Source organism: Musa acuminata, chromosome BXJ1-1 (genome assembly GCF_036884655.1).
Source record: "Musa acuminata AAA Group cultivar baxijiao chromosome BXJ1-1, Cavendish_Baxijiao_AAA, whole genome shotgun sequence".
Lineage (NCBI taxonomy): Eukaryota > Viridiplantae > Streptophyta > Magnoliopsida > Zingiberales > Musaceae > Musa > Musa acuminata.
Genome location: NC_088327.1, coordinates 17544802 through 17556616, shown reverse-complemented (window position 1 = coordinate 17556616; position 11815 = coordinate 17544802). Strand labels below are relative to the sequence as shown.

Below are 11815 nucleotides of genomic sequence, written 5' to 3'. Positions count from 1 at the left end.
TTCATAGCCTTGGCATTTAAGGTGAAAGTGTTCTTCTCCAACTCATTCCAATCGTTCATAGGAAGAGAAGACTTTTGAAACCCATTTTCTATAATATTCCATAATTCAAAATCCATTGAAATTAGGAAGATCCTCATTCTAGTCTTCCAATATGTGTAATCCGTCCTATTGAATATGGGTAAATATGTAATTGAATGACCCTCTTGGTTGCTGGCAAATGCCATCTCTCTTGGGTTTTAAACCAAATGAGAGTAAACCTTGCTATAATACCAATTGTTAGGATCAAAAGTGGTACTATGAGGGCTGGGTGAATTAGTGCAGTGGAAAACTTTCCTAATTAAACATGATTCTAGAAATTATTTGTTTTGATTCAATCCATTTTGGAGAGAAATTGAACTTGAAAGCTTTCATAAAAGTGCAAAGAGAAGATTAAGGAAGTTTGCAGTAATGTAAATTGCATGAATGCAAAGCAAACCAGAATTTAGAGTAGTTCGGTCATTGTGACCTACATCCACTTTCGGATTCCTCCTCCATTGAGGTTACTGGCATCCACTAATGGTCTTCCTTCAATAGGCAAAGACCAACCACCTCTTTATAGCGCTTTCTCCTTTTCACGGGTTTAGGAGAGAACCCTTACAAGTCTCACACCTCTCTTGAATGATCTCAACACTTAGAAAGAGAGAAGGAGAACTCTAGCACTTTTACAACTCTTTAACACTTCAAAGACTCAAGATTATGTCAAATACTTTCATGCCCTTTCATGCAAAAAAGGGTGAGGTTTTTATAGGCCCCAATGGCTTCAAAATTGGAACCTAAAAGTGTCATATCCCGGATTTTGAGGTATTGGTGGTACCATCGCCATTACTAGGTGATACCACTGCTTGACACCTAACACTAGGTGGTACCACCGAGTACCACCGCTTAACAGAGCTCGAAGACCGAGCTCTAGTGGTACCACCGCTTGACAAGTGTGGTACCACCACTAGCAGCATTAACTGCCGGTAGTACCAACGCTCAAATCACCTGGGCGATTGGGTCACCAAGCGGTGCCACCGTTGGCCCTATTTTCAGGGGCTGAATGGTCTGTTCAATTCGACCCAATTCAGCCCTATTAAGAGCCCAGTTGGCCCCTAATTAAGTTAGTGGGATTACTCCTAATTCTAACTCAATCTATTGTTTAACTACAATAACTAAGACATAATCAAAGCACTCTTGTTCCAATATGTCAATTGCTCTTCCGGCGAGCTTCCTATGATCTTCTGACGAACCCTCGACAATGTTCCAACAAACTCCCAACAAGCTCCCAGACTTTACGACGAACTTCTTGGCGAGTTCCAATGAGCTTCTTTGGCAAGCTCCTGGACTTCTCGGTTGGTTCTGGCAGAACTTCCAATAAACGTTCGGACTTCCGATGAACTCTCGAACTCCCAATGAAGTCTCGATCTTGACTCCGACATAACACCTACTTTATGTCTTACTGCTGTCGTAGTTAATCTTGCACACTTTTCTCAACATATAGATTAGATCAACCAATTTACATTTGAATTCATCATCAAAATCTAAGATTCAACATTTGTTTTATGTTCTTCTACTATGCATGTGATGTCACCTCTAGATTTACCTACATATCCTCTATCGACACTCAATTGTGATCATAAAGTTAGCTATCACTCCCAGGCTATGCTAAATCTAGAACTTTTAGACATATAAGTCCAGTATTAAAGAGTTGAGCACTCATACAAGACATCCTTGGTATCTCAAGTTTAAGGACCAGACACACGACTAGGACCATGAAATTATTGTTTGATAATGAGGTATCATTAACCATCCAACATTCCGTGAGCAGATCAATCAATGAACTCATTCTCCAATGAATACTTATATTGTATCCCTAGTGTCCTCACACGAGCAGCTATGAGACTAACCACCTCCATCATATAGATGGGCATATAGCATACTAATCTATTTGGTTATTTTGATGTCCCTCTTGAGTAATCTGCGATTGGAATTATTTAGGGTCTGTGTTTAAAAGTGAATCGGTCTCATTATTACGATCTCATCACTATCAGATTCTCATTGTACAGATCCTTGGACATCACAATATATGCGATATACAACATAAAATAAAAAAATATCAATAATAATAATAAATAAAAAAACAACATAACATGTCATATATGCTATCACTCACGTTATTGGTTTATAGGGCACCTATGACTTACAGTCGATACCGAGAGGGGGATTCTCGATTGAAGCTTAAGTTAGTTTTTTGCTATAGCGTTGAGTGTTTGAGATCTACCCCCTTGGCATTGCCCAAGGGGTCGGCATTTATACCTCTCCCTAAGATTGGTCACACGCAGGTTGTTAATGACTACCGACACTCCAGCCGGTTGGTTCGTGTGCCCTAGATGGCATGGGTCAACTGTTCCAGTTCCACGCCATGCGGGGCTACTTTGTACGATCTTGGGCATGGCTGTGAGTTGTTTCTGAGTCTGTCATGTTGCTTCGAGGTCATACCGTGCATGTGCGCCACGCTGACTCTAAGATGCCATGTTGATTCCGAGGCAGCTGTTGATTGTCACTGTAAGATGATACCGAAATATTCCCTATCACATACAATTCGATCAAATGTCAAAATAAATAAATGTATTCAACTAGAGAATTTTAGAGTTCTAAGAATACATTTGGGTTCTTGGGGTTGTTTCTATAGTATGATAGATAACTGTTGGATTGAGATTATGATAAATATAAATAACGATTATGGTATCCTTCGATCTAATGGATTGAGATTATGGGATCCTTCGATCATTAACAAAAAGTAACAACTTGTTGTTGTGTAGTTGATCATATGCGACCTAAGTCTACAAATTCGATGGTGCCATGTTAATATATATATATATATATATATATATATATATATATATAGAGAGAGAGAGAGAGAGAGAGAGAGAGAGAGAGAGAGGGCGGGGTGTCTCTCTACGCTGTAAACGACAGTTGCCTTTGCCATTCTTGGTCTGCCCTTGGTTCTCGTGGCCTTCTTCATTCTAGATAAGCTGACCACAGAATCCTCCTTTGTTATTGTCTCGTTCCCTTCTTGTCATCCGCATATCCTCAGCATCTCTTTCTTCCAAGTTCTTCATCTCCCATTTAGCTATGTGCAGCCATCTTCTCTTAAAGGTCAAAACTGGTCCTCGTGTTCAACAGTGCGTGAGCATATCTACACCCCACACGTTGTACCTATTCTAACTCGATCGTAACCTTATTTGTATCCGCTCCACTCCCCCACTTCCCATTTGCTATATATCTCAGTTCCATCCAGCTCAAGCTGTCCTCTCCCACCCTCCACTTTGTTGACTTCTTCTCCAATCTCTCTCACACATTCTGTTGATTTATTCTTCTTTCTTCTTTGTTTGGTTTGCTCAGATGGGACTACTCGCCAAAGGCTCAATCCTGGTAATCCTCCTCATCTTGGTTTCATGTTGCAGTGGCTCAAGAGACTTGCATGCCTTGGCTCAAAACCCGGCCGGAAAGAAGAGGTCAGGTGGTTTCTTTGGGTTCTTGCCGAGAGCGATGCCAATCCCGCCGTCGGGACCTTCGAAGCGGCATAACTCCATTGGCGTGCGTTCCCAGACACCACCTTAAAGGAAGGCATGGCCGTGGTCAAGAGAATGTGGTCTCATCCAAAAGGTGGGCTTTAGACTCTTAACACATTGTTTGTTTCTCCTCCGCCTTTCTGACGCTAAATCTTCATATGAGGTGAGAGAGAGAGATTAGGCTTGGCGTATTGGCCTTCCACTTTTGAGTTAGTGCAGCACAAAAGCTTGATGAAGTATCGAATACTTAAACGTGCATGCAAAAAGAACATTGCTCCTTTTCAGTTTAAAAGTATGGTTTCATGCAGTTGTGGAGAAAAATGTTGTCTACTGTGTTATCTCTATATCTCTACATGTTATATGGCTATAAGATCTTAATAGTCAAGTTTGTTTATGAAAATATGCTGTTGACTGTGATGAAGATTTGAAATTGCAGTCTGCACAAGAAGTGGTCAGCTGAGAAGGACAGTATCCCTTTCTCTTCTCCATAGCAAGTGAAGTTGGACAAAGATCGATTGAAAGTGCAACATAATAGAGTTGTAACCATCATAATTTTGACCACAAGGAATAGGTAGATTCGTAGGGGAATGGCATGGCATGGCAAGGCATGGGTGTCACCAGCCATGTACGTAAGCGGCGGGCGGCCGCAGTCGCCGTCCCTTCCGAAGCCATTCGTGTGCGGCCACAAAACTCTTACTGCTGCTGTTGCCTCTGTCAACAGCTAAGCTTGAAGTGATGGGTCCTCTTTTTGTACCGTTGATGAGCAAGGAATCGGGTGATCGATCCATCGATAGATAGTAATGTCAGCAAGAATGAGCGTTTCATGGAGAACTGTTTTTTGCGTTAAGAGTCAAAAACGTTTCTACTTGATCTGTTCACATAGTGTGTCAAAGAGAATGGTGGTGAAGTTGCTTTAATGCCGCAGATGTTTTGCCCATAATAAACAAAAATAAAAACAAAAACTGACTTACTCATTAAAAGTCTTACCGAATGCCCACCTAATGCGGTATATTACGGGAATGAAGGAAGCGGAATATGTGATGAAGACATTATAGCTCGAACTTCTTTCCCTCTTCTAAATATGATAACAGTAGAATAATAGATTATGTTGGATAAATTTCGTCATGAACCGTAAGATATCAGCTATTACCTTCGGATATCAGTTGTCCAACTTTAGATACACAATGTTTTAAGCTTAATATAATTACTATTAAAATCGTTCAATCAAACGGGCATTTGGTCTAGTGGTATGATTCTCGCTTAGGGTGCGAGAGGTCCCGAGTTCAATTCTCGGAATGCCCCTATTTTTTCAAATTTGTTTTTTTTCTTTTCTTATTACATTTTGCTTTCAATAGTAGTTAGATAATATGCTTGTTAGGTCAATGGCAGTATTTCTGGGAAGTGTTCAAGTTTTGTTCCTATGATCTGTTACTAATAATTTTTTATGGGATAAACATGCTTAAAATATTATTTTCCTTTTTTTTTTTGACATTTATCTTCATCACAAGGAAATAAATAAAGATAGAAAAGGTGATAAGAAAACTTTCTTGATTCATAGTGTCTGATTGCTTCCCACCGCGAGCCACAGCTGTACTTGTTCTTCCTCCAAAGATTAGTATGTTTTTTTTTTTATTTCAAGCAAGTAGGTGTTTCTGTCGAAGGTACAAGCTCATTTATGTACCTCTTTCTTAGTAACATGAGAAACTCAATAAAGTGAGACCATATAGGCTGCTCGGTCGGAAGCTGTTTTGTTGGTGAGGACCCGATTCAAAATAGTTGGGTAAGTGGATTGGAATCTTCTTGGTTATAAGGTTTCTCCATAGGGGTTGGATCGTCCAAGTGTCCTTAAGCAACCAATGATCCTGCGTAATAGGTTGGCGCCAAGGGTTGCCCGGCCCGGCGCGACCCTTTTAATACTTAAGATAGCGAAGGGAAGAAGATAGTAGTATAAGCTATATGACTGAGTTAGTGTGTAGAGATACCCCCTTCAGCATGAGCTGATGGGTTCCTTTTTAGGCCTGATCCCTGGGCCTTTTTACTAGCTGGCCTGGGATAAGATTAGGTTAACCACCTGATCATTCTGGTCTCTGATCTTGATAAGATAGGATGGTTATTAAGATAAAATAAGGTAGGGCGGTTATTGTCAATTATTGATGCGAGGCACATCGAGACGCACTATGCACCATTTTGGGGCTCGTGATTTGGGGCCCTAGTATCGGCCTCTATGGCAGATGAGCTGGCATGAGACAAAATCGTCCCTATCATTTGCCTCCCCCTTGGAAGGGCATCCTTCAGGGCCTTTCTCTGGAAGGCGCACTTGTGTGCTCTTCTGTTGGGTATGTACTCTGATGGAAGTCTATTGGCTGAGTTGTCAAGAGTGCATCGGTCCTGGTCAAGGTACGATCATGGGGTCTTTATGCCAAATGTATGGCTAGGAAGTGCGTAAGCTCGGCTTAGGTGCATCTCTTGGGGCTTCTCACCGAGGTGCTTGGCTCAAGAGCAAGTCCTTTTTAACTCCACTCATAAGAGGTGCCACCTTCAGGTCTTCACGTCGAGTTCATGGCTAGAGAGCGCATAGCCTCAGCCTAGGTGCAGCCCTCGGGACTTCACGCTAAGGTGCTTGACTCAAGAGTTAGTCCTTTTTAATTCTACTCATCTAAGGTGCCACCCTCGGGACATCCCTTAGGTCTTCATATCGAGTGCACAGCTAGGGAGCATGTAAGCTCGACCTAGGTGCATCCCTCGGGTCATCATGCTGAGTGTGTTGAATTTCATAATTTGATGATGAAATTAATTGATGAGTTTATGATCTAATATGCATTTTGAGTGATGCAAGACTAGCTTCGATCAAGGAGAGACAAATTAATTAAATTAGGAGAAATCGGACGTTGGGCCGGAGTGAACATGTCAAAAGATTAGAAGTCGGGTTGGAGGCGTGTTGGCTGTTAGGAACTAGTCGAAACTAAGAGGGGGGGGTGAATTAGTATAACGGTAAAAACATTGGTTTAAGAAAATGTTTCACAGATTTTTATAGTGGTTCGTCACCGTGACCTACATCCACTCCGTCGATTCCTCTACCCACATATTGGGTCATTGTTTGGGTCTTTCATTAGGCCCAACTAGCCCCTAATTGGGTTGGCCCAATTCCAATCACAATTATTGTCATGACTCGAGTCTGATGAGTCAACTAGCCAATAACTCCATTTCGGTCCTTCAACCATGGACCAAAATACTTAAGTGGGAGTTAACATAGTATACTCATCAGACCCTTAAAAACCAATCATACACATTGCCCACTTCCGATGTGGGACTAATGGGATGTTACAATATCCCCAACTCAATTAGCTTGACGTCCTCGTCAAGGCCCAACATAACCCAAATCGAACCATAGCATAGTGCACTCATCAGACCCTTCCGATATGGGACTAATGGGATGTTACAATTATGTGCTAACTATGAATTCTAAGGCATACACTAAGCTAAATAAGTCTGCAAGTCTAGGTTTCTTCCGGCAAGCTTTCGGCGATCGTCTGACGAACTTCCGATGATCTCTCGTCAATGTTCTAGCAGAATCCCGATAAGCTCCTGGACTTCAAGATGATCTTCTTGGCGAGTTCCGACAAAGCTTATTCGGCAAGCTCCTAGTCTTCTCGGTCAATTCCGACAGAACTTTCGACGAACGTCCGGACTTCCGATGAACTCTCAAACTCCTAACGAAATCGCGTCCTTGACTCCGAGACTTCATTTTGCTTTATGCCTTGCTGCCATTGTTTTATCGATGCTTAATCTAATTCTTTGGCGTATCTTCCTCTCTTGTGGCCTATTGCCCAATCGGCTAGTTGACCTCCGCAACTCCGATTTCCTTAGTACAATATCTGCTCTTCTTGGCCAGATGCCCGAACTCATGGCCGGAAGCCATCTATCGATACTGTTAGGAAAACAGTAGGCACTAAGAGGGGGGGTGAATTAGTGCAGCGATAAAAATTACGTCAGTTTTAAACTTTCATATGATAAAATCTGATTTCGATGAAAACCATTTCAGAAAGATCTTTAAATTGAAAGCATACGGAGGTGTAGTTGATGTAAAGCAAGGAAGGCAGTTTGCAGTTAAGATAAATAGCAAAACAAAAATACAAATCGATTTATAGTTGTTCGATCATCTACTCCTCCTCTGATTCCTCTTCCGTCGAAGCCACCGGTATCCACTATCGATCTTCTTTTAATAGGCAAAGATCAACCTCCTTCTTACACCCCTCCTCTCCTTTTATCGGGTTTATGAGACAACCCTTACAAGCACTCACTCCTCTATTAAACTATTCTAACACTTAAACTAGAAGAGGAGGATTCTCACAAGAGATTACAATAGCGTTTTTCTCTCTTTAAATTCTCTGTGCTTGTGTATATTAACCAGGATGAGAGGGGTATTTATAGGCCTCAAGTTGATTCAAACTTGGAGCCTAAAAATATCTCATCCCGGGTTTCCTAGGTACGGGCGGTACCACCACCTGTGCTGGGCGGTACCACCGCTAGTGTCAGTTTGACACTGACACTGTACTAGGCGATACCACCATCCAGACTAGCGGTATCACCGCCTGACATAGTCTCAGAGATTGTGCCACGACAGTACCATCTCTTGGGGTTACTATTTGAGCCTTTCATTGGGTCCAACACAGTCCTTACATGGGCCCAACTGGCCCATAATTGGGTTGGCCCAAATCCAATCCCAATTACATGCTAATTACGAAATCTAAGGTATATGAAAGCTAAACAAGTCCCTAGGTATTGGTTTCTTCCGGCGATCTTCCGGCGAACTTCCGACGATCTCCCGGCAATGTTCCAACGGACTTCCGGCAAGCTCTTGGACTTCATGACGATCTTCTTGGCAAGTTCTGATGAGCTTCTTCGAGCAAGCTCCTGCACTTCTCGGTTTGTTCCTATAGAACTACCGATGAACGTCTAGACTTCCAACGAACTCTCAAACTCCCAACGAAATCGCATCCGTGACTCTGGGACTTCATTTTGCTTTATGCCTTGCTATCATAGTTAATCCTGCATACATAAAAACACACTTCAATCTAGACAATTATTACTAAGCATAAATCATGTTGTCCAGCATGTCATTGGTCCATCGACGCTTCGTCCGATTCTTTGGCACATCATCCTCTCTTATGGCCTATTGTCCAATCGGCTAGTTAACCTCCATAACTCCGATATCCTTGGCATAATATCCACTCTTCTTGGCTCGATGCCCGAATCCATGGCCCGAAGCCTTTTGTCGATATGTCGACCGATCCTCCAGCTCGTCGTCCAATCTTCTGACATGTTTTCCTCCGGCCCAACATGATTCTTCCTACTTTAATTGTCTCATCCGGATCGAAGCATCCTATATCACTCAAAGCGCAGATTAAATCATAAACAATTATCAATTGGTTTCATCATCAAAATCCAAGATTTAACAATCTCCCCCTTTTTGATGATGACAACCAATTGATGATGGAATTAACCTTAACTCCCTCTATCAATATACCATATTGATAGAACCTTGAATTCAGGCTGAATTCAAGTCATTGCAAATTTTATTATGAATATTTACAATACGTCATCATGTATAACATGATCATACTTCTCCTCCTTTGTCATCAACAAAAAGGAGAAGTGTAACTTTCAAGTGTTTGAGATATAATTTCAAATCGTTGCAATATAATCTCAAGTTTTATTATCATGCAAGCTAGCAATAATCTTACAACATTTTAGAAATTACATAATCACCAAATTATTAGAAATTTTAATGATGTGCAAAATTATAAATTTTGCAAGTTTACATTTGTACGTCTTGAGATTTGCAAGATAGTACTTCTTGCTTCTCTTTTGAGATAAGCAAGCTAGCAAGTTTGCTTCTTTTGCAATGTGTAAGTTTTCAAAATTTGCATCTTTAACTAGCAATTTTTCTTCCCTTTTGTCATTGTCAAAAAGAAGGGAAAAATACAATGTTGTAATTCTTTTCCCTTTATAATAATTTTCAAATCATGACAAAGGTAAAGTATTCATTCTTATTTCAAAATACTATAATTGAGATAAACCTTGAATTCAAATCAAAGTAATTTCAATCATGATTCACACCATATGCAATACATCACATACATCATCATAATAAAAAGCATAAGTATTGCATGTATAATTCCAAATGATATATATTTCACATCATGATGGTATCAATTTGTCAAATTACATCATAACATGCATGATCATAATTTTTCCCCTTTTTATCATTGTAAACAAGAAAGAATTGTTGAATCTCAGATTTTGATGATGAAACCAATTGATAATTATTTATGATTTGATCTGCGTTTTGAGTGACACAGGATGCTTCGATCAGGGTGAGACAATTAAAGCAGGAATAATAATGTTGGGCCAGAGGAACATATCAGAAGATTGGACGTCGAGCCAGAGGATTGGTCGACGTATCGACAGAAGGCTTTAGGCCATAGATTAAGGCATCGGGCCAAGAAGAGTAGATATTGTGCCAAGGATATTGGAGTTACGGAGTCAACTGGCCGATTGAGCAATAGGTTGCAAGAGAGGACGATGTGCCGAAGAATCGGACAAAGCATCGAGGGACCAATGACATGTCGAACAACATAATGAATGCTTAGTAATAATTGTCTAGATCGAAGTGTATTTTACATGTGCAGGATTAACTACGATAGAAAAGCATGAAGCAAAATGAAGTCCTGGAGTTAAGGACGCGATTTCGTTGGGAGTTCGAGAGTTCGTTGGAAGTCCGGACGTTTGTCGGAAGTTCTGTCGGAACCAGCCGAGAAGTCTCGGAGCTTGCCAGAGACACTCATCGGAACTCGTCAAGAAGATCGTCGTGAAGTCTAGGAGCTAGCCGGGAGTCCGTTGGAACATTGTCGAGAGATCGTCGGAAGTTCTCCAAAAGATTGCTGGAAGCTCGCTAGAAGATTGCCGGAAGCTCGCCGGAAGAAACTAGACTTATGGACTTGTTTAGCTTAAGTATATCTTAGATTTCATAGTTAACATGTAATTGGGTTTGGAATTGGGTAACCTAATTATGAGCCAGTTAGGCCCATGTAAGAATTGTGTTGGGCCCAATGAAAAGGCCCAAACAATGCCCCAATAGGTGACACCGTCGTGGCACAGTCTCCGAGACTATGTTAGGCTGTGGTACCGCCCCACCACCCAAACACAGCCTCCGAGAGGTTGTAGGCGATGGTACCACCAGTCTGGGCAGTAGTACCACCCAATGTCAGGTGGTGGTACCGCCTAGTGCAGTTTCAGTGTTAGACTGACATTGGCGGTGGTACCGCCCAGCATAGGCGGTGGTACCACCCGGACCTAGGAAACCCGGGATGAGATGTTTTTGGGCTCCAAGTTTGAATCAACTTGAGGCCTATAAATACCCCTCTCATCCCTAGTTAAGAGAAACAAGTACTGAGTATTTAAAAGTGAGAAAACACTATTGCAATCACTAGAAAAATCCTCTCATATAGTCTAAGTTTAGAATTCTATTTAGGAGGAGTGTGTGCTTGTAAGGGTTGTCTCCTAAACCCAGTAAAAAGAGAAGAGGGGTGTAAGAAGGAAGTTGATCTTCACCTATTAAAGGAAGATCGATGGTGGATGCCGATGGCCTCGACGGAAGAGGAATCGACGAAGTGGATGCAGGTCACAACAACCGAACCACTCTAAAATCTAGTTTGCATTTACTTTTTGCTATGTACCTTATTGCAAACTGAATTCCTCCATCACTACGTTTCCATACAATTTCAAGTTAACATCTTTACAAAACCGATTTTATCGAAATGAAACGATTTTGAAGACATGATTTTATCGTTGCACTAATTCACCCCCCTCTTAGTGTCGAACCCGTTCCTAACACGAATAAGGGAAGAACATAATGGTGTAAAATATTTCAATCATTTCAAGGCATTCATGCCATAATACGAAGAAATCATGTAATCAAAGATAAGACCACTTAAATACCAAAAGACATGATTCATATAGTAAATCTCTTTTTTAAATAAAAATCAAGAAAAATCATAGGAGTACAAAGAAGAGATCTTGATTAAAAAATATCTCAAGTAATTCCAATAAACCAAGATCATGATTTTGATAAAACTTATTCAAATTCATATTGTCAAAATTATCAACATCTTTTCAAGAAAATTCAATGAAGACAACGTAAATAAATTCTCATGAGAACT

At 40.9% G+C, this 11815-nt stretch overlaps 1 non-coding gene across 1 annotated transcript; it reads left to right on the top strand.

The window, feature by feature from the left end:
• Positions 1-4823: 4823 nt before the first annotated feature.
• On the top strand, positions 4824-4895 carry TRNAP-AGG (transfer RNA proline (anticodon AGG)). Its single transcript has one exon. It is a non-coding gene; the product is annotated as a tRNA-Pro (tRNA).
• The last annotated feature ends 6920 nt before the right edge of the window (positions 4896-11815 follow it).